The following is a 27808-nucleotide window of genomic DNA, read 5'->3' as shown; positions in this document are numbered from 1 at the left end:
GACGGAAGAGGAGCTTCTTCCCACAGGCCGTTCGGGCACTGAATCAGGGAAACTGATAAACTGTGGGGACTACCACCACCATGTAACATAACTGTAAATATGTTCAAATTCCCACCATGTAACATATAACTGTAAATGCCATGGCAAGCATATACAAAAAGAGAACTAGAGGACAGTGTGCACTCATTCTTCCAGCAAAGCCATCAGGAAAGAAACATTCCCTCACACTACACGCAGGAGTCGAAACGGCATGGGGACCCCCGCTGGATTTCAAGTGCAACGCCGTAACCTCCCGACCATCGCAGCTGTCGCACAGCTTGGGCACTTCGGGGTTAAGTCCTAGGTCTTCCTCAAGTTCAATTAAGAGTCCCCATCTGTCATTGATTCAGGGTTGTAAATGGCCTGAGATGTAAATTCAAAGATTTGGGAATCTCACAAATGGTCCACTCGCTATTTTAGCAAGCTAATGTCAATTCTAGTTGAACAGGTGCTCAAAAGCTTGTCAGAGTATTAGATTGATTCGCTACCTACAACACTAACGTGGTATCCAAGGTTTCCAAGGCGAAGATGTGGGACGGCTCAAGGTGGCTCAGCAATTTTGCATGCACACTGCTTTAAAAAAAAAATCAAAAAAAATCACACCTAGCTGATGAAGGTGTCATGTAAAGCTTTCAAAGGAATGCTATTAGTACATTTGAGCAGAAATGTAAGTCAACAAATTTGAAACTTGCACATTGATAATAAATTAGTGCAGGACATCGCTTGACCTAAGTTGAATGTTGACAAGAGAGTGCAGCTCAGTACAGGAATTTGCAATAGAATAATCAAACATATTGCAAAGAGAGTCAAAGCCAAATCTGATAAAAATATTCCATATGACCTAACTCATAGTGTAGAGCAATCACGTGTTTAGCACACAGGGATAGCCAAAATGCTTTGAATATTTTGCATTTTTACAAGAATTGGAAAAGAAATACAAATGATAAGCCAGCACACCGACATTGTTAAAAGAGGAGAAAGAAGACTGGGTCAACATCACCAGAATGTGTTTAAAAACCTTTTTGTTCTAGGCGCACTGACATAAAATACTTCAAAACCTGTGGGACGTGTACATCTCAGTCTGTTTCTTTTGGCGGGCATGTAGCTGTCCTCGTTAGTATAGTGGATAGTATCTCCGCCTGTCACGCGGAAGACCGGGGTTCGATTCCCCGACGGGGAGAGTTCCTACTTCAGTGCACTGCAGAGGAACTTCTGACTTGGCACCCTTTTCAGGAAGGATAAAGTTGAATCCTATGCCCACGTTTGCTCTAGATTCATCTACATAGATGAATAAAGACGCTCGCACATTGTAGATCAATCCTTTGATAAAGCACCCTAGAGAGAATTTGGTGCCCATTGGTGATGTTATCTCTAAGCAGGCGTGACAAAACCTGCATACAACCAAGGCTGAGACTTAAGAGGATGGAAAGATTTTTTCAATTTCATAAACTACATCAGATGCTTTACTGGTGTCGAATATTGTAAGACATTAAATGTGGTGACTTGACTATGACTTGAAGGGAAGTACTTGGTAACTGCATCTTGCCTTTGGATTGTACGTGTTCACTTTTGACTTGTGTTGGGACTTGAGTGTCAAGTCTTGAGATGTACTTGTTACATTTACATTTACATTTATGGCATTTAACAGGCGCTCTTATCCAGTGCGACTTACAAAGGTGCTGTGTTATTTACTCATAGAATACAGCCTAGTCATTACAGTAGGTTGGAGTCCAATATAGAAATGATCGAGATTACTGTAGAAATACAGGGATCACTGCTGTTGCCTAGAAGTACAAAATGCATGAGGTCTATCTTAAACAATGATAAGTGCAATAAACAATAAGTTCTAAAGTTTGTTAGACAGCATCAGTGTAATAAATAATACTCTACATTAAGTGCTAATTCAGTTCTGTCAATAAAGGAGCAGGGTCATTTGTCATTTAAATATTCCATGAATAGATGGGTCTTCAGTCTGTGTTTGAAGCCTGCAAGGGACTCCGCTGTCCGGACAGCAAGCGGAAGTTAATTCCACCATCTGTGAGCCAGGACAGGAAATAGTCTCAACGCTTGTCTTCCATGAGACTTGAAGCATGGCATTTCAAGCCAAGCCATACTTGAGGTTCGAAGAACGCGAGGTTACGAATCGGGCTTTGACCATTAACTCAATGTATGAAGGGGCTGGCCCATTTTTGGCTTGGTAGGCAAGCATCAAGATTTTAAATCTGAGGTGTGCAGCTACTGGAAGCCAATGAAGGGAGCGCAGCAGCGGGGTAACACAGTTCAGCATTTAACACTATCATCCCCTCCCTGCTCACTACTAAGTTGGAGGATCTAGGACTGCATACATCCCTGTGCGACTGGATCTCCAACTTCCTAACAGACAGACCACAATCAGTACGGGTGGGCAACCGTGCCTCATCCACCCTCACCCTCAGCACTGGAGCTCCTCAGGGTTGTGTCCTAAGCCCCCTGCTCTACTCACTGTACACCTACGACTGCACAGCCACTTCCAGCTCCACCATCATTGTCAAGTTTGCTGACGACACCGTTGTCACGGGCCTGATCTCGGACAACGATGAGAGGGCCTACCTGGAGGAGATTAAACACCTGGAAAACTGGTGCCAGGAAAATAATCTCCTCCTAAACGTCAGTGAGACAAAGGAGCTGATCGTGGATTGCAGCAAGAAGCAGGAGCGGCACTACCAACCCGTGAGGATCAGTGGAACCACGGTGGAAAGAGTAGATAGTTTCAGGTACCTTGGTGTTCACATCTCGCAGGACCTGTCCTGGTCCCGCCATACCAACTCCCTGGCAAAGAAGGCTCGTCAGCGTCTTTACCACCTCAGACGCCTAAGAGACTTCAGACTGCCCTCCAAGGTACTGCGGAACTTCTACACCTGCACTATCGAGAGCATCCTCACGGGGAACATCACAGTGTGGTTTGGGAACAGCAACAAGCAGGACAGACAAACACTCCAAAGGGTAGTGCGTTCAGCAGAGCGCATCACTCATACGGAACTTCCTGACCTGCAGACCATCTACTACAAGCGGTGCCAGACCAAGGCCAGGAGGATTGTGAAGGACCCCACCCATCCCAACAATAGGCTCTTCTCTCTGTTGAGGTCAGGGAAGTGCTTTCGCTCCCTGAAGACCAAGACAGAGAGACGGAAGAGGAGCTTCTTCCCACAGGCCGTTCGGGCACTGAATCAGGGAAACTGATAAACTGTGGGGACTACCACCACCATGTAACATAACTGTAAATATGTTCAAATTCCCACCATGTAACATATAACTGTAAATGCCATGGCAAGCATATACAAAAAGAGAACTAGAGGACAGTGTGCACTCATTCTTCCAGCAAAGCCATCAGGAAAGAAACATTCCCTCACACTACACGCAGGAGTCGAAACGGCATGGGGACCCCCGCTGGATTTCAAGTGCAACGCCGTAACCTCCCGACCATCGCAGCTGTCGCACAGCTTGGGCACTTCGGGGTTAAGTCCTAGGTCTTCCTCAAGTTCAATTAAGAGTCCCCATCTGTCATTGATTCAGGGTTGTAAATGGCCTGAGATGTAAATTCAAAGATTTGGGAATCTCACAAATGGTCCACTCGCTATTTTAGCAAGCTAATGTCAATTCTAGTTGAACAGGTGCTCAAAAGCTTGTCAGAGTATTAGATTGATTCGCTACCTACAACACTAACGTGGTATCCAAGGTTTCCAAGGCGAAGATGTGGGACGGCTCAAGGTGGCTCAGCAATTTTGCATGCACACTGCTTTAAAAAAAAAATCAAAAAAATCACACCTAGCTGATGAAGGTGTCATGTAAAGCTTTCAAAGGAATGCTATTAGTACATTTGAGCAGAAATGTAAGTCAACAAATTTGAAACTTGCACATTGATAATAAATTAGTGCAGGACATCGCTTGACCTAAGTTGAATGTTGACAAGAGAGTGCAGCTCAGTACAGGAATTTGCAATAGAATAATCAAACATATTGCAAAGAGAGTCAAAGCCAAATCTGATAAAAATATTCCATATGACCTAACTCATAGTGTAGAGCAATCACGTGTTTAGCACACAGGGATAGCCAAAATGCTTTGAATATTTTGCATTTTTACAAGAATTGGAAAAGAAATACAAATGATAAGCCAGCACACCGACATTGTTAAAAGAGGAGAAAGAAGACTGGGTCAACATCACCAGAATGTGTTTAAAAACCTTTTTGTTCTAGGCGCACTGACATAAAATACTTCAAAACCTGTGGGACGTGTACATCTCAGTCTGTTTCTTTTGGCGGGCATGTAGCTGTCCTCGTTAGTATAGTGGATAGTATCTCCGCCTGTCACGCGGAAGACCGGGGTTCGATTCCCCGACGGGGAGAGTTCCTACTTCAGTGCACTGCAGAGGAACTTCTGACTTGGCACCCTTTTCAGGAAGGATAAAGTTGAATCCTATGCCCACGTTTGCTCTAGATTCATCTACATAGATGAATAAAGACGCTCGCACATTGTAGATCAATCCTTTGATAAAGCACCCTAGAGAGAATTTGGTGCCCATTGGTGATGTTATCTCTAAGCAGGCGTGACAAAACCTGCATACAACCAAGGCTGAGACTTAAGAGGATGGAAAGATTTTTTCAATTTCATAAACTACATCAGATGCTTTACTGGTGTCGAATATTGTAAGACATTAAATGTGGTGACTTGACTATGACTTGAAGGGAAGTACTTGGTAACTGCATCTTGCCTTTGGATTGTACGTGTTCACTTTTGACTTGTGTCGGGACTTGAGTGTCAAGTCTTGAGATGTACTTGTTACATTTACATTTACATTTATGGCATTTAACAGGCGCTCTTATCCAGTGCGACTTACAAAGGTGCTGTGTTATTTACTCATAGAATACAGCCTAGTCATTACAGTAGGTTGGAGTCCAATATAGAAATGATCGAGATTACTGTAGAAATACAGGGATCACTGCTGTTGCCTAGAAGTACAAAATGCATGAGGTCTATCTTAAACAATGATAAGTGCAATAAACAATAAGTTCTAAAGTTTGTTAGACAGCATCAGTGTAATAAATAATACTCTACATTAAGTGCTAATTCAGTTCTGTCAATAAAGGAGCAGGGTCATTTGTCATTTAAATATTCCATGAATAGATGGGTCTTCAGTCTGTGTTTGAAGCCTGCAAGGGACTCCGCTGTCCGGACAGCAAGCGGAAGTTAATTCCACCATCTGTGAGCCAGGACAGGAAATAGTCTCAACGCTTGTCTTCCATGAGACTTGAAGCATGGCATTTCAAGCCAAGCCATACTTGAGGTTCGAAGAACGCGAGGTTACGAATCGGGCTTTGACCATTAACTCAATGTATGAAGGGGCTGGCCCATTTTTGGCTTGGTAGGCAAGCATCAAGATTTTAAATCTGAGGTGTGCAGCTACTGGAAGCCAATGAAGGGAGCGCAGCAGCGGGGTAACACAGTTCAGCATTTAACACTATCATCCCCTCCCTGCTCACTACTAAGTTGGAGGATCTAGGACTGCATACATCCCTGTGCGACTGGATCTCCAACTTCCTAACAGACAGACCACAATCAGTACGGGTGGGCAACCGTGCCTCATCCACCCTCACCCTCAGCACTGGAGCTCCTCAGGGTTGTGTCCTAAGCCCCCTGCTCTACTCACTGTACACCTACGACTGCACAGCCACTTCCAGCTCCACCATCATTGTCAAGTTTGCTGACGACACCGTTGTCACGGGCCTGATCTCGGACAACGATGAGAGGGCCTACCTGGAGGAGATTAAACACCTGGAAAACTGGTGCCAGGAAAATAATCTCCTCCTAAACGTCAGTGAGACAAAGGAGCTGATCGTGGATTGCAGCAAGAAGCAGGAGCGGCACTACCAACCCGTGAGGATCAGTGGAACCACGGTGGAAAGAGTAGATAGTTTCAGGTACCTTGGTGTTCACATCTCGCAGGACCTGTCCTGGTCCCGCCATACCAACTCCCTGGCAAAGAAGGCTCGTCAGCGTCTTTACCACCTCAGACGCCTAAGAGACTTCAGACTGCCCTCCAAGGTACTGCGGAACTTCTACACCTGCACTATCGAGAGCATCCTCACGGGGAACATCACAGTGTGGTTTGGGAACAGCAACAAGCAGGACAGACAAACACTCCAAAGGGTAGTGCGTTCAGCAGAGCGCATCACTCATACGGAACTTCCTGACCTGCAGACCATCTACTACAAGCGGTGCCAGACCAAGGCCAGGAGGATTGTGAAGGACCCCACCCATCCCAACAATAGGCTCTTCTCTCTGTTGAGGTCAGGGAAGTGCTTTCGCTCCCTGAAGACCAAGACAGAGAGACGGAAGAGGAGCTTCTTCCCACAGGCCGTTCGGGCACTGAATCAGGGAAACTGATAAACTGTGGGGACTACCACCACCATGTAACATAACTGTAAATATGTTCAAATTCCCACCATGTAACATATAACTGTAAATGCCATGGCAAGCATATACAAAAAGAGAACTAGAGGACAGTGTGCACTCATTCTTCCAGCAAAGCCATCAGGAAAGAAACATTCCCTCACACTACACGCAGGAGTCGAAACGGCATGGGGACCCCCGCTGGATTTCAAGTGCAACGCCGTAACCTCCCGACCATCGCAGCTGTCGCACAGCTTGGGCACTTCGGGGTTAAGTCCTAGGTCTTCCTCAAGTTCAATTAAGAGTCCCCATCTGTCATTGATTCAGGGTTGTAAATGGCCTGAGATGTAAATTCAAAGATTTGGGAATCTCACAAATGGTCCACTCGCTATTTTAGCAAGCTAATGTCAATTCTAGTTGAACAGGTGCTCAAAAGCTTGTCAGAGTATTAGATTGATTCGCTACCTACAACACTAACGTGGTATCCAAGGTTTCCAAGGCGAAGATGTGGGACGGCTCAAGGTGGCTCAGCAATTTTGCATGCACACTGCTTTAAAAAAAAAATCAAAAAAAATCACACCTAGCTGATGAAGGTGTCATGTAAAGCTTTCAAAGGAATGCTATTAGTACATTTGAGCAGAAATGTAAGTCAACAAATTTGAAACTTGCACATTGATAATAAATTAGTGCAGGACATCGCTTGACCTAAGTTGAATGTTGACAAGAGAGTGCAGCTCAGTACAGGAATTTGCAATAGAATAATCAAACATATTGCAAAGAGAGTCAAAGCCAAATCTGATAAAAATATTCCATATGACCTAACTCATAGTGTAGAGCAATCACGTGTTTAGCACACAGGGATAGCCAAAATGCTTTGAATATTTTGCATTTTTACAAGAATTGGAAAAGAAATACAAATGATAAGCCAGCACACCGACATTGTTAAAAGAGGAGAAAGAAGACTGGGTCAACATCACCAGAATGTGTTTAAAAACCTTTTTGTTCTAGGCGCACTGACATAAAATACTTCAAAACCTGTGGGACGTGTACATCTCAGTCTGTTTCTTTTGGCGGGCATGTAGCTGTCCTCGTTAGTATAGTGGATAGTATCTCCGCCTGTCACGCGGAAGACCGGGGTTCGATTCCCCGACGGGGAGAGTTCCTACTTCAGTGCACTGCAGAGGAACTTCTGACTTGGCACCCTTTTCAGGAAGGATAAAGTTGAATCCTATGCCCACGTTTGCTCTAGATTCATCTACATAGATGAATAAAGACGCTCGCACATTGTAGATCAATCCTTTGATAAAGCACCCTAGAGAGAATTTGGTGCCCATTGGTGATGTTATCTCTAAGCAGGCGTGACAAAACCTGCATACAACCAAGGCTGAGACTTAAGAGGATGGAAAGATTTTTTCAATTTCATAAACTACATCAGATGCTTTACTGGTGTCGAATATTGTAAGACATTAAATGTGGTGACTTGACTATGACTTGAAGGGAAGTACTTGGTAACTGCATCTTGCCTTTGGATTGTACGTGTTCACTTTTGACTTGTGTCGGGACTTGAGTGTCAAGTCTTGAGATGTACTTGTTACATTTACATTTACATTTATGGCATTTAACAGGCGCTCTTATCCAGTGCGACTTACAAAGGTGCTGTGTTATTTACTCATAGAATACAGCCTAGTCATTACAGTAGGTTGGAGTCCAATATAGAAATGATCGAGATTACTGTAGAAATACAGGGATCACTGCTGTTGCCTAGAAGTACAAAATGCATGAGGTCTATCTTAAACAATGATAAGTGCAATAAACAATAAGTTCTAAAGTTTGTTAGACAGCATCAGTGTAATAAATAATACTCTACATTAAGTGCTAATTCAGTTCTGTCAATAAAGGAGCAGGGTCATTTGTCATTTAAATATTCCATGAATAGATGGGTCTTCAGTCTGTGTTTGAAGCCTGCAAGGGACTCCGCTGTCCGGACAGCAAGCGGAAGTTAATTCCACCATCTGTGAGCCAGGACAGGAAATAGTCTCAACGCTTGTCTTCCATGAGACTTGAAGCATGGCATTTCAAGCCAAGCCATACTTGAGGTTCGAAGAACGCGAGGTTACGAATCGGGCTTTGACCATTAACTCAATGTATGAAGGGGCTGGCCCATTTTTGGCTTGGTAGGCAAGCATCAAGATTTTAAATCTGAGGTGTGCAGCTACTGGAAGCCAATGAAGGGAGCGCAGCAGCGGGGTAACACAGTTCAGCATTTAACACTATCATCCCCTCCCTGCTCACTACTAAGTTGGAGGATCTAGGACTGCATACATCCCTGTGCGACTGGATCTCCAACTTCCTAACAGACAGACCACAATCAGTACGGGTGGGCAACCGTGCCTCATCCACCCTCACCCTCAGCACTGGAGCTCCTCAGGGTTGTGTCCTAAGCCCCCTGCTCTACTCACTGTACACCTACGACTGCACAGCCACTTCCAGCTCCACCATCATTGTCAAGTTTGCTGACGACACCGTTGTCACGGGCCTGATCTCGGACAACGATGAGAGGGCCTACCTGGAGGAGATTAAACACCTGGAAAACTGGTGCCAGGAAAATAATCTCCTCCTAAACGTCAGTGAGACAAAGGAGCTGATCGTGGATTGCAGCAAGAAGCAGGAGCGGCACTACCAACCCGTGAGGATCAGTGGAACCACGGTGGAAAGAGTAGATAGTTTCAGGTACCTTGGTGTTCACATCTCGCAGGACCTGTCCTGGTCCCGCCATACCAACTCCCTGGCAAAGAAGGCTCGTCAGCGTCTTTACCACCTCAGACGCCTAAGAGACTTCAGACTGCCCTCCAAGGTACTGCGGAACTTCTACACCTGCACTATCGAGAGCATCCTCACGGGGAACATCACAGTGTGGTTTGGGAACAGCAACAAGCAGGACAGACAAACACTCCAAAGGGTAGTGCGTTCAGCAGAGCGCATCACTCATACGGAACTTCCTGACCTGCAGACCATCTACTACAAGCGGTGCCAGACCAAGGCCAGGAGGATTGTGAAGGACCCCACCCATCCCAACAATAGGCTCTTCTCTCTGTTGAGGTCAGGGAAGTGCTTTCGCTCCCTGAAGACCAAGACAGAGAGACGGAAGAGGAGCTTCTTCCCACAGGCCGTTCGGGCACTGAATCAGGGAAACTGATAAACTGTGGGGACTACCACCACCATGTAACATAACTGTAAATATGTTCAAATTCCCACCATGTAACATATAACTGTAAATGCCATGGCAAGCATATACAAAAAGAGAACTAGAGGACAGTGTGCACTCATTCTTCCAGCAAAGCCATCAGGAAAGAAACATTCCCTCACACTACACGCAGGAGTCGAAACGGCATGGGGACCCCCGCTGGATTTCAAGTGCAACGCCGTAACCTCCCGACCATCGCAGCTGTCGCACAGCTTGGGCACTTCGGGGTTAAGTCCTAGGTCTTCCTCAAGTTCAATTAAGAGTCCCCATCTGTCATTGATTCAGGGTTGTAAATGGCCTGAGATGTAAATTCAAAGATTTGGGAATCTCACAAATGGTCCACTCGCTATTTTAGCAAGCTAATGTCAATTCTAGTTGAACAGGTGCTCAAAAGCTTGTCAGAGTATTAGATTGATTCGCTACCTACAACACTAACGTGGTATCCAAGGTTTCCAAGGCGAAGATGTGGGACGGCTCAAGGTGGCTCAGCAATTTTGCATGCACACTGCTTTAAAAAAAAAATCAAAAAAATCACACCTAGCTGATGAAGGTGTCATGTAAAGCTTTCAAAGGAATGCTATTAGTACATTTGAGCAGAAATGTAAGTCAACAAATTTGAAACTTGCACATTGATAATAAATTAGTGCAGGACATCGCTTGACCTAAGTTGAATGTTGACAAGAGAGTGCAGCTCAGTACAGGAATTTGCAATAGAATAATCAAACATATTGCAAAGAGAGTCAAAGCCAAATCTGATAAAAATATTCCATATGACCTAACTCATAGTGTAGAGCAATCACGTGTTTAGCACACAGGGATAGCCAAAATGCTTTGAATATTTTGCATTTTTACAAGAATTGGAAAAGAAATACAAATGATAAGCCAGCACACCGACATTGTTAAAAGAGGAGAAAGAAGACTGGGTCAACATCACCAGAATGTGTTTAAAAACCTTTTTGTTCTAGGCGCACTGACATAAAATACTTCAAAACCTGTGGGACGTGTACATCTCAGTCTGTTTCTTTTGGCGGGCATGTAGCTGTCCTCGTTAGTATAGTGGATAGTATCTCCGCCTGTCACGCGGAAGACCGGGGTTCGATTCCCCGACGGGGAGAGTTCCTACTTCAGTGCACTGCAGAGGAACTTCTGACTTGGCACCCTTTTCAGGAAGGATAAAGTTGAATCCTATGCCCACGTTTGCTCTAGATTCATCTACATAGATGAATAAAGACACTCGCACATTGTAGATCAATCCTTTGATAAAGCACCCTAGAGAGAATTTGGTGCCCATTGGTGATGTTATCTCTAAGCAGGCGTGACAAAACCTGCATACAACCAAGGCTGAGACTTAAGAGGATGGAAAGATTTTTTCAATTTCATAAACTACATCAGATGCTTTACTGGTGTCGAATATTGTAAGACATTAAATGTGGTGACTTGACTATGACTTGAAGGGAAGTACTTGGTAACTGCATCTTGCCTTTGGATTGTACGTGTTCACTTTTGACTTGTGTCGGGACTTGAGTGTCAAGTCTTGAGATGTACTTGTTACATTTACATTTACATTTATGGCATTTAACAGGCGCTCTTATCCAGTGCGACTTACAAAGGTGCTGTGTTATTTACTCATAGAATACAGCCTAGTCATTACAGTAGGTTGGAGTCCAATATAGAAATGATCGAGATTACTGTAGAAATACAGGGATCACTGCTGTTGCCTAGAAGTACAAAATGCATGAGGTCTATCTTAAACAATGATAAGTGCAATAAACAATAAGTTCTAAAGTTTGTTAGACAGCATCAGTGTAATAAATAATACTCTACATTAAGTGCTAATTCAGTTCTGTCAATAAAGGAGCAGGGTCATTTGTCATTTAAATATTCCATGAATAGATGGGTCTTCAGTCTGTGTTTGAAGCCTGCAAGGGACTCCGCTGTCCGGACAGCAAGCGGAAGTTAATTCCACCATCTGTGAGCCAGGACAGGAAATAGTCTCAACGCTTGTCTTCCATGAGACTTGAAGCATGGCATTTCAAGCCAAGCCATACTTGAGGTTCGAAGAACGCGAGGTTACGAATCGGGCTTTGACCATTAACTCAATGTATGAAGGGGCTGGCCCATTTTTGGCTTGGTAGGCAAGCATCAAGATTTTAAATCTGAGGTGTGCAGCTACTGGAAGCCAATGAAGGGAGCGCAGCAGCGGGGTAACACAGTTCAGCATTTAACACTATCATCCCCTCCCTGCTCACTACTAAGTTGGAGGATCTAGGACTGCATACATCCCTGTGCGACTGGATCTCCAACTTCCTAACAGACAGACCACAATCAGTACGGGTGGGCAACCGTGCCTCATCCACCCTCACCCTCAGCACTGGAGCTCCTCAGGGTTGTGTCCTAAGCCCCCTGCTCTACTCACTGTACACCTACGACTGCACAGCCACTTCCAGCTCCACCATCATTGTCAAGTTTGCTGACGACACCGTTGTCACGGGCCTGATCTCGGACAACGATGAGAGGGCCTACCTGGAGGAGATTAAACACCTGGAAAACTGGTGCCAGGAAAATAATCTCCTCCTAAACGTCAGTGAGACAAAGGAGCTGATCGTGGATTGCAGCAAGAAGCAGGAGCGGCACTACCAACCCGTGAGGATCAGTGGAACCACGGTGGAAAGAGTAGATAGTTTCAGGTACCTTGGTGTTCACATCTCGCAGGACCTGTCCTGGTCCCGCCATACCAACTCCCTGGCAAAGAAGGCTCGTCAGCGTCTTTACCACCTCAGACGCCTAAGAGACTTCAGACTGCCCTCCAAGGTACTGCGGAACTTCTACACCTGCACTATCGAGAGCATCCTCACGGGGAACATCACAGTGTGGTTTGGGAACAGCAACAAGCAGGACAGACAAACACTCCAAAGGGTAGTGCGTTCAGCAGAGCGCATCACTCATACGGAACTTCCTGACCTGCAGACCATCTACTACAAGCGGTGCCAGACCAAGGCCAGGAGGATTGTGAAGGACCCCACCCATCCCAACAATAGGCTCTTCTCTCTGTTGAGGTCAGGGAAGTGCTTTCGCTCCCTGAAGACCAAGACAGAGAGACGGAAGAGGAGCTTCTTCCCACAGGCCGTTCGGGCACTGAATCAGGGAAACTGATAAACTGTGGGGACTACCACCACCATGTAACATAACTGTAAATATGTTCAAATTCCCACCATGTAACATATAACTGTAAATGCCATGGCAAGCATATACAAAAAGAGAACTAGAGGACAGTGTGCACTCATTCTTCCAGCAAAGCCATCAGGAAAGAAACATTCCCTCACACTACACGCAGGAGTCGAAACGGCATGGGGACCCCCGCTGGATTTCAAGTGCAACGCCGTAACCTCCCGACCATCGCAGCTGTCGCACAGCTTGGGCACTTCGGGGTTAAGTCCTAGGTCTTCCTCAAGTTCAATTAAGAGTCCCCATCTGTCATTGATTCAGGGTTGTAAATGGCCTGAGATGTAAATTCAAAGATTTGGGAATCTCACAAATGGTCCACTCGCTATTTTAGCAAGCTAATGTCAATTCTAGTTGAACAGGTGCTCAAAAGCTTGTCAGAGTATTAGATTGATTCGCTACCTACAACACTAACGTGGTATCCAAGGTTTCCAAGGCGAAGATGTGGGACGGCTCAAGGTGGCTCAGCAATTTTGCATGCACACTGCTTTAAAAAAAAAATCAAAAAAATCACACCTAGCTGATGAAGGTGTCATGTAAAGCTTTCAAAGGAATGCTATTAGTACATTTGAGCAGAAATGTAAGTCAACAAATTTGAAACTTGCACATTGATAATAAATTAGTGCAGGACATCGCTTGACCTAAGTTGAATGTTGACAAGAGAGTGCAGCTCAGTACAGGAATTTGCAATAGAATAATCAAACATATTGCAAAGAGAGTCAAAGCCAAATCTGATAAAAATATTCCATATGACCTAACTCATAGTGTAGAGCAATCACGTGTTTAGCACACAGGGATAGCCAAAATGCTTTGAATATTTTGCATTTTTACAAGAATTGGAAAAGAAATACAAATGATAAGCCAGCACACCGACATTGTTAAAAGAGGAGAAAGAAGACTGGGTCAACATCACCAGAATGTGTTTAAAAACCTTTTTGTTCTAGGCGCACTGACATAAAATACTTCAAAACCTGTGGGACGTGTACATCTCAGTCTGTTTCTTTTGGCGGGCATGTAGCTGTCCTCGTTAGTATAGTGGATAGTATCTCCGCCTGTCACGCGGAAGACCGGGGTTCGATTCCCCGACGGGGAGAGTTCCTACTTCAGTGCACTGCAGAGGAACTTCTGACTTGGCACCCTTTTCAGGAAGGATAAAGTTGAATCCTATGCCCACGTTTGCTCTAGATTCATCTACATAGATGAATAAAGACACTCGCACATTGTAGATCAATCCTTTGATAAAGCACCCTAGAGAGAATTTGGTGCCCATTGGTGATGTTATCTCTAAGCAGGCGTGACAAAACCTGCATACAACCAAGGCTGAGACTTAAGAGGATGGAAAGATTTTTTCAATTTCATAAACTACATCAGATGCTTTACTGGTGTCGAATATTGTAAGACATTAAATGTGGTGACTTGACTATGACTTGAAGGGAAGTACTTGGTAACTGCATCTTGCCTTTGGATTGTACGTGTTCACTTTTGACTTGTGTCGGGACTTGAGTGTCAAGTCTTGAGATGTACTTGTTACATTTACATTTACATTTATGGCATTTAACAGGCGCTCTTATCCAGTGCGACTTACAAAGGTGCTGTGTTATTTACTCATAGAATACAGCCTAGTCATTACAGTAGGTTGGAGTCCAATATAGAAATGATCGAGATTACTGTAGAAATACAGGGATCACTGCTGTTGCCTAGAAGTACAAAATGCATGAGGTCTATCTTAAACAATGATAAGTGCAATAAACAATAAGTTCTAAAGTTTGTTAGACAGCATCAGTGTAATAAATAATACTCTACATTAAGTGCTAATTCAGTTCTGTCAATAAAGGAGCAGGGTCATTTGTCATTTAAATATTCCATGAATAGATGGGTCTTCAGTCTGTGTTTGAAGCCTGCAAGGGACTCCGCTGTCCGGACAGCAAGCGGAAGTTAATTCCACCATCTGTGAGCCAGGACAGGAAATAGTCTCAACGCTTGTCTTCCATGAGACTTGAAGCATGGCATTTCAAGCCAAGCCATACTTGAGGTTCGAAGAACGCGAGGTTACGAATCGGGCTTTGACCATTAACTCAATGTATGAAGGGGCTGGCCCATTTTTGGCTTGGTAGGCAAGCATCAAGATTTTAAATCTGAGGTGTGCAGCTACTGGAAGCCAATGAAGGGAGCGCAGCAGCGGGGTAACACAGTTCAGCATTTAACACTATCATCCCCTCCCTGCTCACTACTAAGTTGGAGGATCTAGGACTGCATACATCCCTGTGCGACTGGATCTCCAACTTCCTAACAGACAGACCACAATCAGTACGGGTGGGCAACCGTGCCTCATCCACCCTCACCCTCAGCACTGGAGCTCCTCAGGGTTGTGTCCTAAGCCCCCTGCTCTACTCACTGTACACCTACGACTGCACAGCCACTTCCAGCTCCACCATCATTGTCAAGTTTGCTGACGACACCGTTGTCACGGGCCTGATCTCGGACAACGATGAGAGGGCCTACCTGGAGGAGATTAAACACCTGGAAAACTGGTGCCAGGAAAATAATCTCCTCCTAAACGTCAGTGAGACAAAGGAGCTGATCGTGGATTGCAGCAAGAAGCAGGAGCGGCACTACCAACCCGTGAGGATCAGTGGAACCACGGTGGAAAGAGTAGATAGTTTCAGGTACCTTGGTGTTCACATCTCGCAGGACCTGTCCTGGTCCCGCCATACCAACTCCCTGGCAAAGAAGGCTCGTCAGCGTCTTTACCACCTCAGACGCCTAAGAGACTTCAGACTGCCCTCCAAGGTACTGCGGAACTTCTACACCTGCACTATCGAGAGCATCCTCACGGGGAACATCACAGTGTGGTTTGGGAACAGCAACAAGCAGGACAGACAAACACTCCAAAGGGTAGTGCGTTCAGCAGAGCGCATCACTCATACGGAACTTCCTGACCTGCAGACCATCTACTACAAGCGGTGCCAGACCAAGGCCAGGAGGATTGTGAAGGACCCCACCCATCCCAACAATAGGCTCTTCTCTCTGTTGAGGTCAGGGAAGTGCTTTCGCTCCCTGAAGACCAAGACAGAGAGACGGAAGAGGAGCTTCTTCCCACAGGCCGTTCGGGCACTGAATCAGGGAAACTGATAAACTGTGGGGACTACCACCACCATGTAACATAACTGTAAATATGTTCAAATTCCCACCATGTAACATATAACTGTAAATGCCATGGCAAGCATATACAAAAAGAGAACTAGAGGACAGTGTGCACTCATTCTTCCAGCAAAGCCATCAGGAAAGAAACATTCCCTCACACTACACGCAGGAGTCGAAACGGCATGGGGACCCCCGCTGGATTTCAAGTGCAACGCCGTAACCTCCCGACCATCGCAGCTGTCGCACAGCTTGGGCACTTCGGGGTTAAGTCCTAGGTCTTCCTCAAGTTCAATTAAGAGTCCCCATCTGTCATTGATTCAGGGTTGTAAATGGCCTGAGATGTAAATTCAAAGATTTGGGAATCTCACAAATGGTCCACTCGCTATTTTAGCAAGCTAATGTCAATTCTAGTTGAACAGGTGCTCAAAAGCTTGTCAGAGTATTAGATTGATTCGCTACCTACAACACTAACGTGGTATCCAAGGTTTCCAAGGCGAAGATGTGGGACGGCTCAAGGTGGCTCAGCAATTTTGCATGCACACTGCTTTAAAAAAAAAATCAAAAAAATCACACCTAGCTGATGAAGGTGTCATGTAAAGCTTTCAAAGGAATGCTATTAGTACATTTGAGCAGAAATGTAAGTCAACAAATTTGAAACTTGCACATTGATAATAAATTAGTGCAGGACATCGCTTGACCTAAGTTGAATGTTGACAAGAGAGTGCAGCTCAGTACAGGAATTTGCAATAGAATAATCAAACATATTGCAAAGAGAGTCAAAGCCAAATCTGATAAAAATATTCCATATGACCTAACTCATAGTGTAGAGCAATCACGTGTTTAGCACACAGGGATAGCCAAAATGCTTTGAATATTTTGCATTTTTACAAGAATTGGAAAAGAAATACAAATGATAAGCCAGCACACCGACATTGTTAAAAGAGGAGAAAGAAGACTGGGTCAACATCACCAGAATGTGTTTAAAAACCTTTTTGTTCTAGGCGCACTGACATAAAATACTTCAAAACCTGTGGGACGTGTACATCTCAGTCTGTTTCTTTTGGCGGGCATGTAGCTGTCCTCGTTAGTATAGTGGATAGTATCTCCGCCTGTCACGCGGAAGACCGGGGTTCGATTCCCCGACGGGGAGAGTTCCTACTTCAGTGCACTGCAGAGGAACTTCTGACTTGGCACCCTTTTCAGGAAGGATAAAGTTGAATCCTATGCCCACGTTTGCTCTAGATTCATCTACATAGATGAATAAAGACACTCGCACATTGTAGATCAATCCTTTGATAAAGCACCCTAGAGAGAATTTGGTGCCCATTGGTGATGTTATCTCTAAGCAGGCGTGACAAAACCTGCATACAACCAAGGCTGAGACTTAAGAGGATGGAAAGATTTTTTCAATTTCATAAACTACATCAGATGCTTTACTGGTGTCGAATATTGTAAGACATTAAATGTGGTGACTTGACTATGACTTGAAGGGAAGTACTTGGTAACTGCATCTTGCCTTTGGATTGTACGTGTTCACTTTTGACTTGTGTCGGGACTTGAGTGTCAAGTCTTGAGATGTACTTGTTACATTTACATTTACATTTATGGCATTTAACAGGCGCTCTTATCCAGTGCGACTTACAAAGGTGCTGTGTTATTTACTCATAGAATACAGCCTAGTCATTACAGTAGGTTGGAGTCCAATATAGAAATGATCGAGATTACTGTAGAAATACAGGGATCACTGCTGTTGCCTAGAAGTACAAAATGCATGAGGTCTATCTTAAACAATGATAAGTGCAATAAACAATAAGTTCTAAAGTTTGTTAGACAGCATCAGTGTAATAAATAATACTCTACATTAAGTGCTAATTCAGTTCTGTCAATAAAGGAGCAGGGTCATTTGTCATTTAAATATTCCATGAATAGATGGGTCTTCAGTCTGTGTTTGAAGCCTGCAAGGGACTCCGCTGTCCGGACAGCAAGCGGAAGTTAATTCCACCATCTGTGAGCCAGGACAGGAAATAGTCTCAACGCTTGTCTTCCATGAGACTTGAAGCATGGCATTTCAAGCCAAGCCATACTTGAGGTTCGAAGAACGCGAGGTTACGAATCGGGCTTTGACCATTAACTCAATGTATGAAGGGGCTGGCCCATTTTTGGCTTGGTAGGCAAGCATCAAGATTTTAAATCTGAGGTGTGCAGCTACTGGAAGCCAATGAAGGGAGCGCAGCAGCGGGGTAACACAGTTCAGCATTTAACACTATCATCCCCTCCCTGCTCACTACTAAGTTGGAGGATCTAGGACTGCATACATCCCTGTGCGACTGGATCTCCAACTTCCTAACAGACAGACCACAATCAGTACGGGTGGGCAACCGTGCCTCATCCACCCTCACCCTCAGCACTGGAGCTCCTCAGGGTTGTGTCCTAAGCCCCCTGCTCTACTCACTGTACACCTACGACTGCACAGCCACTTCCAGCTCCACCATCATTGTCAAGTTTGCTGACGACACCGTTGTCACGGGCCTGATCTCGGACAACGATGAGAGGGCCTACCTGGAGGAGATTAAACACCTGGAAAACTGGTGCCAGGAAAATAATCTCCTCCTAAACGTCAGTGAGACAAAGGAGCTGATCGTGGATTGCAGCAAGAAGCAGGAGCGGCACTACCAACCCGTGAGGATCAGTGGAACCACGGTGGAAAGAGTAGATAGTTTCAGGTACCTTGGTGTTCACATCTCGCAGGACCTGTCCTGGTCCCGCCATACCAACTCCCTGGCAAAGAAGGCTCGTCAGCGTCTTTACCACCTCAGACGCCTAAGAGACTTCAGACTGCCCTCCAAGGTACTGCGGAACTTCTACACCTGCACTATCGAGAGCATCCTCACGGGGAACATCACAGTGTGGTTTGGGAACAGCAACAAGCAGGACAGACAAACACTCCAAAGGGTAGTGCGTTCAGCAGAGCGCATCACTCATACGGAACTTCCTGACCTGCAGACCATCTACTACAAGCGGTGCCAGACCAAGGCCAGGAGGATTGTGAAGGACCCCACCCATCCCAACAATAGGCTCTTCTCTCTGTTGAGGTCAGGGAAGTGCTTTCGCTCCCTGAAGACCAAGACAGAGAGACGGAAGAGGAGCTTCTTCCCACAGGCCGTTCGGGCACTGAATCAGGGAAACTGATAAACTGTGGGGACTACCACCACCATGTAACATAACTGTAAATATGTTCAAATTCCCACCATGTAACATATAACTGTAAATGCCATGGCAAGCATATACAAAAAGAGAACTAGAGGACAGTGTGCACTCATTCTTCCAGCAAAGCCATCAGGAAAGAAACATTCCCTCACACTACACGCAGGAGTCGAAACGGCATGGGGACCCCCGCTGGATTTCAAGTGCAACGCCGTAACCTCCCGACCATCGCAGCTGTCGCACAGCTTGGGCACTTCGGGGTTAAGTCCTAGGTCTTCCTCAAGTTCAATTAAGAGTCCCCATCTGTCATTGATTCAGGGTTGTAAATGGCCTGAGATGTAAATTCAAAGATTTGGGAATCTCACAAATGGTCCACTCGCTATTTTAGCAAGCTAATGTCAATTCTAGTTGAACAGGTGCTCAAAAGCTTGTCAGAGTATTAGATTGATTCGCTACCTACAACACTAACGTGGTATCCAAGGTTTCCAAGGCGAAGATGTGGGACGGCTCAAGGTGGCTCAGCAATTTTGCATGCACACTGCTTTAAAAAAAAAATCAAAAAAATCACACCTAGCTGATGAAGGTGTCATGTAAAGCTTTCAAAGGAATGCTATTAGTACATTTGAGCAGAAATGTAAGTCAACAAATTTGAAACTTGCACATTGATAATAAATTAGTGCAGGACATCGCTTGACCTAAGTTGAATGTTGACAAGAGAGTGCAGCTCAGTACAGGAATTTGCAATAGAATAATCAAACATATTGCAAAGAGAGTCAAAGCCAAATCTGATAAAAATATTCCATATGACCTAACTCATAGTGTAGAGCAATCACGTGTTTAGCACACAGGGATAGCCAAAATGCTTTGAATATTTTGCATTTTTACAAGAATTGGAAAAGAAATACAAATGATAAGCCAGCACACCGACATTGTTAAAAGAGGAGAAAGAAGACTGGGTCAACATCACCAGAATGTGTTTAAAAACCTTTTTGTTCTAGGCGCACTGACATAAAATACTTCAAAACCTGTGGGACGTGTACATCTCAGTCTGTTTCTTTTGGCGGGCGTGTAGCTGTCCTCGTTAGTATAGTGGATAGTATCTCCGCCTGTCACGCGGAAGACCGGGGTTCGATTCCCCGACGGGGAGAGTTCCTACTTCAGTGCACTGCAGAGGAACTTCTGACTTGGCACCCTTTTCAGGAAGGATAAAGTTGAATCCTATGCCCACGTTTGCTCTAGATTCATCTACATAGATGAATAAAGACGCTCGCACATTGTAGATCAATCCTTTGATAAAGCACCCTAGAGAGAATTTGGTGCCCATTGGTGATGTTATCTCTAAGCAGGCGTGACAAAACCTGCATACAACCAAGGCTGAGACTTAAGAGGATGGAAAGATTTTTTCAATTTCATAAACTACATCAGATGCTTTACTGGTGTCGAATATTGTAAGACATTAAATGTGGTGACTTGACTATGACTTGAAGGGAAGTACTTGGTAACTGCATCTTGCCTTTGGATTGTACGTGTTCACTTTTGACTTGTGTCGGGACTTGAGTGTCAAGTCTTGAGATGTACTTGTTACATTTACATTTACATTTATGGCATTTAACAGGCGCTCTTATCCAGTGCGACTTACAAAGGTGCTGTGTTATTTACTCATAGAATACAGCCTAGTCATTACAGTAGGTTGGAGTCCAATATAGAAATGATCGAGATTACTGTAGAAATACAGGGATCACTGCTGTTGCCTAGAAGTACAAAATGCATGAGGTCTATCTTAAACAATGATAAGTGCAATAAACAATAAGTTCTAAAGTTTGTTAGACAGCATCAGTGTAATAAATAATACTCTACATTAAGTGCTAATTCAGTTCTGTCAATAAAGGAGCAGGGTCATTTGTCATTTAAATATTCCATGAATAGATGGGTCTTCAGTCTGTGTTTGAAGCCTGCAAGGGACTCCGCTGTCCGGACAGCAAGCGGAAGTTAATTCCACCATCTGTGAGCCAGGACAGGAAATAGTCTCAACGCTTGTCTTCCATGAGACTTGAAGCATGGCATTTCAAGCCAAGCCATACTTGAGGTTCGAAGAACGCGAGGTTACGAATCGGGCTTTGACCATTAACTCAATGTATGAAGGGGCTGGCCCATTTTTGGCTTGGTAGGCAAGCATCAAGATTTTAAATCTGAGGTGTGCAGCTACTGGAAGCCAATGAAGGGAGCGCAGCAGCGGGGTAACACAGTTCAGCATTTAACACTATCATCCCCTCCCTGCTCACTACTAAGTTGGAGGATCTAGGACTGCATACATCCCTGTGCGACTGGATCTCCAACTTCCTAACAGACAGACCACAATCAGTACGGGTGGGCAACCGTGCCTCATCCACCCTCACCCTCAGCACTGGAGCTCCTCAGGGTTGTGTCCTAAGCCCCCTGCTCTACTCACTGTACACCTACGACTGCACAGCCACTTCCAGCTCCACCATCATTGTCAAGTTTGCTGACGACACCGTTGTCACGGGCCTGATCTCGGACAACGATGAGAGGGCCTACCTGGAGGAGATTAAACACCTGGAAAACTGGTGCCAGGAAAATAATCTCCTCCTAAACGTCAGTGAGACAAAGGAGCTGATCGTGGATTGCAGCAAGAAGCAGGAGCGGCACTACCAACCCGTGAGGATCAGTGGAACCACGGTGGAAAGAGTAGATAGTTTCAGGTACCTTGGTGTTCACATCTCGCAGGACCTGTCCTGGTCCCGCCATACCAACTCCCTGGCAAAGAAGGCTCGTCAGCGTCTTTACCACCTCAGACGCCTAAGAGACTTCAGACTGCCCTCCAAGGTACTGCGGAACTTCTACACCTGCACTATCGAGAGCATCCTCACGGGGAACATCACAGTGTGGTTTGGGAACAGCAACAAGCAGGACAGACAAACACTCCAAAGGGTAGTGCGTTCAGCAGAGCGCATCACTCATACGGAACTTCCTGACCTGCAGACCATCTACTACAAGCGGTGCCAGACCAAGGCCAGGAGGATTGTGAAGGACCCCACCCATCCCAACAATAGGCTCTTCTCTCTGTTGAGGTCAGGGAAGTGCTTTCGCTCCCTGAAGACCAAGACAGAGAGACGGAAGAGGAGCTTCTTCCCACAGGCCGTTCGGGCACTGAATCAGGGAAACTGATAAACTGTGGGGACTACCACCACCATGTAACATAACTGTAAATATGTTCAAATTCCCACCATGTAACATATAACTGTAAATGCCATGGCAAGCATATACAAAAAGAGAACTAGAGGACAGTGTGCACTCATTCTTCCAGCAAAGCCATCAGGAAAGAAACATTCCCTCACACTACACGCAGGAGTCGAAACGGCATGGGGACCCCCGCTGGATTTCAAGTGCAACGCCGTAACCTCCCGACCATCGCAGCTGTCGCACAGCTTGGGCACTTCGGGGTTAAGTCCTAGGTCTTCCTCAAGTTCAATTAAGAGTCCCCATCTGTCATTGATTCAGGGTTGTAAATGGCCTGAGATGTAAATTCAAAGATTTGGGAATCTCACAAATGGTCCACTCGCTATTTTAGCAAGCTAATGTCAATTCTAGTTGAACAGGTGCTCAAAAGCTTGTCAGAGTATTAGATTGATTCGCTACCTACAACACTAACGTGGTATCCAAGGTTTCCAAGGCGAAGATGTGGGACGGCTCAAGGTGGCTCAGCAATTTTGCATGCACACTGCTTTAAAAAAAAAATCAAAAAAATCACACCTAGCTGATGAAGGTGTCATGTAAAGCTTTCAAAGGAATGCTATTAGTACATTTGAGCAGAAATGTAAGTCAACAAATTTGAAACTTGCACATTGATAATAAATTAGTGCAGGACATCGCTTGACCTAAGTTGAATGTTGACAAGAGAGTGCAGCTCAGTACAGGAATTTGCAATAGAATAATCAAACATATTGCAAAGAGAGTCAAAGCCAAATCTGATAAAAATATTCCATATGACCTAACTCATAGTGTAGAGCAATCACGTGTTTAGCACACAGGGATAGCCAAAATGCTTTGAATATTTTGCATTTTTACAAGAATTGGAAAAGAAATACAAATGATAAGCCAGCACACCGACATTGTTAAAAGAGGAGAAAGAAGACTGGGTCAACATCACCAGAATGTGTTTAAAAACCTTTTTGTTCTAGGCGCACTGACATAAAATACTTCAAAACCTGTGGGACGTGTACATCTCAGTCTGTTTCTTTTGGCGGGCATGTAGCTGTCCTCGTTAGTATAGTGGATAGTATCTCCGCCTGTCACGCGGAAGACCGGGGTTCGATTCCCCGACGGGGAGAGTTCCTACTTCAGTGCACTGCAGAGGAACTTCTGACTTGGCACCCTTTTCAGGAAGGATAAAGTTGAATCCTATGCCCACGTTTGCTCTAGATTCATCTACATAGATGAATAAAGACGCTCGCACATTGTAGATCAATCCTTTGATAAAGCACCCTAGAGAGAATTTGGTGCCCATTGGTGATGTTATCTCTAAGCAGGCGTGACAAAACCTGCATACAACCAAGGCTGAGACTTAAGAGGATGGAAAGATTTTTTCAATTTCATAAACTACATCAGATGCTTTACTGGTGTCGAATATTGTAAGACATTAAATGTGGTGACTTGACTATGACTTGAAGGGAAGTACTTGGTAACTGCATCTTGCCTTTGGATTGTACGTGTTCACTTTTGACTTGTGTCGGGACTTGAGTGTCAAGTCTTGAGATGTACTTGTTACATTTACATTTACATTTATGGCATTTAACAGGCGCTCTTATCCAGTGCGACTTACAAAGGTGCTGTGTTATTTACTCATAGAATACAGCCTAGTCATTACAGTAGGTTGGAGTCCAATATAGAAATGATCGAGATTACTGTAGAAATACAGGGATCACTGCTGTTGCCTAGAAGTACAAAATGCATGAGGTCTATCTTAAACAATGATAAGTGCAATAAACAATAAGTTCTAAAGTTTGTTAGACAGCATCAGTGTAATAAATAATACTCTACATTAAGTGCTAATTCAGTTCTGTCAATAAAGGAGCAGGGTCATTTGTCATTTAAATATTCCATGAATAGATGGGTCTTCAGTCTGTGTTTGAAGCCTGCAAGGGACTCCGCTGTCCGGACAGCAAGCGGAAGTTAATTCCACCATCTGTGAGCCAGGACAGGAAATAGTCTCAACGCTTGTCTTCCATGAGACTTGAAGCATGGCATTTCAAGCCAAGCCATACTTGAGGTTCGAAGAACGCGAGGTTACGAATCGGGCTTTGACCATTAACTCAATGTATGAAGGGGCTGGCCCATTTTTGGCTTGGTAGGCAAGCATCAAGATTTTAAATCTGAGGTGTGCAGCTACTGGAAGCCAATGAAGGGAGCGCAGCAGCGGGGTAACACAGTTCAGCATTTAACACTATCATCCCCTCCCTGCTCACTACTAAGTTGGAGGATCTAGGACTGCATACATCCCTGTGCGACTGGATCTCCAACTTCCTAACAGACAGACCACAATCAGTACGGGTGGGCAACCGTGCCTCATCCACCCTCACCCTCAGCACTGGAGCTCCTCAGGGTTGTGTCCTAAGCCCCCTGCTCTACTCACTGTACACCTACGACTGCACAGCCACTTCCAGCTCCACCATCATTGTCAAGTTTGCTGACGACACCGTTGTCACGGGCCTGATCTCGGACAACGATGAGAGGGCCTACCTGGAGGAGATTAAACACCTGGAAAACTGGTGCCAGGAAAATAATCTCCTCCTAAACGTCAGTGAGACAAAGGAGCTGATCGTGGATTGCAGCAAGAAGCAGGAGCGGCACTACCAACCCGTGAGGATCAGTGGAACCACGGTGGAAAGAGTAGATAGTTTCAGGTACCTTGGTGTTCACATCTCGCAGGACCTGTCCTGGTCCCGCCATACCAACTCCCTGGCAAAGAAGGCTCGTCAGCGTCTTTACCACCTCAGACGCCTAAGAGACTTCAGACTGCCCTCCAAGGTACTGCGGAACTTCTACACCTGCACTATCGAGAGCATCCTCACGGGGAACATCACAGTGTGGTTTGGGAACAGCAACAAGCAGGACAGACAAACACTCCAAAGGGTAGTGCGTTCAGCAGAGCGCATCACTCATACGGAACTTCCTGACCTGCAGACCATCTACTACAAGCGGTGCCAGACCAAGGCCAGGAGGATTGTGAAGGACCCCACCCATCCCAACAATAGGCTCTTCTCTCTGTTGAGGTCAGGGAAGTGCTTTCGCTCCCTGAAGACCAAGACAGAGAGACGGAAGAGGAGCTTCTTCCCACAGGCCGTTCGGGCACTGAATCAGGGAAACTGATAAACTGTGGGGACTACCACCACCATGTAACATAACTGTAAATATGTTCAAATTCCCACCATGTAACATATAACTGTAAATGCCATGGCAAGCATATACAAAAAGAGAACTAGAGGACAGTGTGCACTCATTCTTCCAGCAAAGCCATCAGGAAAGAAACATTCCCTCACACTACACGCAGGAGTCGAAACGGCATGGGGACCCCCGCTGGATTTCAAGTGCAACGCCGTAACCTCCCGACCATCGCAGCTGTCGCACAGCTTGGGCACTTCGGGGTTAAGTCCTAGGTCTTCCTCAAGTTCAATTAAGAGTCCCCATCTGTCATTGATTCAGGGTTGTAAATGGCCTGAGATGTAAATTCAAAGATTTGGGAATCTCACAAATGGTCCACTCGCTATTTTAGCAAGCTAATGTCAATTCTAGTTGAACAGGTGCTCAAAAGCTTGTCAGAGTATTAGATTGATTCGCTACCTACAACACTAACGTGGTATCCAAGGTTTCCAAGGCGAAGATGTGGGACGGCTCAAGGTGGCTCAGCAATTTTGCATGCACACTGCTTTAAAAAAAAAATCAAAAAAATCACACCTAGCTGATGAAGGTGTCATGTAAAGCTTTCAAAGGAATGCTATTAGTACATTTGAGCAGAAATGTAAGTCAACAAATTTGAAACTTGCACATTGATAATAAATTAGTGCAGGACATCGCTTGACCTAAGTTGAATGTTGACAAGAGAGTGCAGCTCAGTACAGGAATTTGCAATAGAATAATCAAACATATTGCAAAGAGAGTCAAAGCCAAATCTGATAAAAATATTCCATATGACCTAACTCATAGTGTAGAGCAATCACGTGTTTAGCACACAGGGATAGCCAAAATGCTTTGAATATTTTGCATTTTTACAAGAATTGGAAAAGAAATACAAATGATAAGCCAGCACACCGACATTGTTAAAAGAGGAGAAAGAAGACTGGGTCAACATCACCAGAATGTGTTTAAAAACCTTTTTGTTCTAGGCGCACTGACATAAAATACTTCAAAACCTGTGGGACGTGTACATCTCAGTCTGTTTCTTTTGGCGTGCGTGTAGCTGTCCTCGTTAGTATAGTGGATAGTATCTCCGCCTGTCACGCGGAAGACCGGGGTTCGATTCCCCGACGGGGAGAGTTCCTACTTCAGTGCACTGCAGAGGAACTTCTGACTTGGCACCCTTTTCAGGAAGGATAAAGTTGAATCCTATGCCCACGTTTGCTCTAGATTCATCTACATAGATGAATAAAGACGCTCGCACATTGTAGATCAATCCTTTGATAAAGCACCCTAGAGAGAATTTGGTGCCCATTGGTGATGTTATCTCTAAGCAGGCGTGACAAAACCTGCATACAACCAAGGCTGAGACTTAAGAGGATGGAAAGATTTTTTCAATTTCATAAACTACATCAGATGCTTTACTGGTGTCGAATATTGTAAGACATTAAATGTGGTGACTTGACTATGACTTGAAGGGAAGTACTTGGTAACTGCATCTTGCCTTTGGATTCTACGTGTTCACTTTTGACTTGTGTCGGGACTTGAGTGTCAAGTCTTGAGATGTACTTGTTACATTTACATTTACATTTATGGCATTTAACAGGCGCTCTTATCCAGTGCGACTTACAAAGGTGCTGTGTTATTTACTCATAGAATACAGCCTAGTCATTACAGTAGGTTGGAGTCCAATATAGAAATGATCGAGATTACTGTAGAAATACAGGGATCACTGCTGTTGCCTAGAAGTACAAAATGCATGAGGTCTATCTTAAACAATGATAAGTGCAATAAACAATAAGTTCTAAAGTTTGTTAGACAGCATCAGTGTAATAAATAATACTCTACATTAAGTGCTAATTCAGTTCTGTCAATAAAGGAGCAGGGTCATTTGTCATTTAAATATTCCATGAATAGATGGGTCTTCAGTCTGTGTTTGAAGCCTGCAAGGGACTCCGCTGTCCGGACAGCAAGCGGAAGTTAATTCCACCATCTGTGAGCCAGGACAGGAAATAGTCTCAACGCTTGTCTTCCATGAGACTTGAAGCATGGCATTTCAAGCCAAGCCATACTTGAGGTTCGAAGAACGCGAGGTTACGAATCGGGCTTTGACCATTA

The 27808-nt window shown here is 44.8% G+C and overlaps 9 non-coding genes across 9 annotated transcripts; all 9 read left to right on the top strand.

The window, feature by feature from the left end:
• The first annotated feature begins 1147 nt into the window (after nt 1–1147).
• Nucleotides 1148–1219, top strand: trnad-guc (transfer RNA aspartic acid (anticodon GUC)). Its single transcript has one exon. It is a non-coding gene; the product is annotated as a tRNA-Asp (tRNA).
• A 3129-nt stretch (nt 1220–4348) lies between these two features.
• Nucleotides 4349–4420, top strand: trnad-guc (transfer RNA aspartic acid (anticodon GUC)). The gene has a single exon. It is a non-coding gene; the product is annotated as a tRNA-Asp (tRNA).
• A 3130-nt stretch (nt 4421–7550) lies between these two features.
• On the top strand, nt 7551–7622 carry trnad-guc (transfer RNA aspartic acid (anticodon GUC)). The gene has a single exon. It is a non-coding gene; the product is annotated as a tRNA-Asp (tRNA).
• A 3129-nt stretch (nt 7623–10751) lies between these two features.
• Nucleotides 10752–10823, top strand: trnad-guc (transfer RNA aspartic acid (anticodon GUC)). Its single transcript has one exon. It is a non-coding gene; the product is annotated as a tRNA-Asp (tRNA).
• Nucleotides 10824–13952: 3129 nt separating this feature from the next.
• On the top strand, nt 13953–14024 carry trnad-guc (transfer RNA aspartic acid (anticodon GUC)). The gene has a single exon. It is a non-coding gene; the product is annotated as a tRNA-Asp (tRNA).
• A 3129-nt stretch (nt 14025–17153) lies between these two features.
• On the top strand, nt 17154–17225 carry trnad-guc (transfer RNA aspartic acid (anticodon GUC)). Its single transcript has one exon. It is a non-coding gene; the product is annotated as a tRNA-Asp (tRNA).
• Nucleotides 17226–20354: 3129 nt separating this feature from the next.
• Nucleotides 20355–20426, top strand: trnad-guc (transfer RNA aspartic acid (anticodon GUC)). Its single transcript has one exon. It is a non-coding gene; the product is annotated as a tRNA-Asp (tRNA).
• A 3129-nt stretch (nt 20427–23555) lies between these two features.
• trnad-guc (transfer RNA aspartic acid (anticodon GUC)) lies at nt 23556–23627 on the top strand. Its single transcript has one exon. It is a non-coding gene; the product is annotated as a tRNA-Asp (tRNA).
• A 3129-nt stretch (nt 23628–26756) lies between these two features.
• On the top strand, nt 26757–26828 carry trnad-guc (transfer RNA aspartic acid (anticodon GUC)). Its single transcript has one exon. It is a non-coding gene; the product is annotated as a tRNA-Asp (tRNA).
• The last annotated feature ends 980 nt before the right edge of the window (nt 26829–27808 follow it).

The sequence above is a fragment of the Electrophorus electricus genome, chromosome 10, assembly GCF_041902795.1.
Source record: "Electrophorus electricus isolate QZ-2024a chromosome 10, ASM4190279v1, whole genome shotgun sequence".
Classification (NCBI taxonomy): domain Eukaryota; kingdom Metazoa; phylum Chordata; class Actinopteri; order Gymnotiformes; family Gymnotidae; genus Electrophorus; species Electrophorus electricus.
This window is presented reverse-complemented; position numbering and strand designations above follow the sequence as displayed.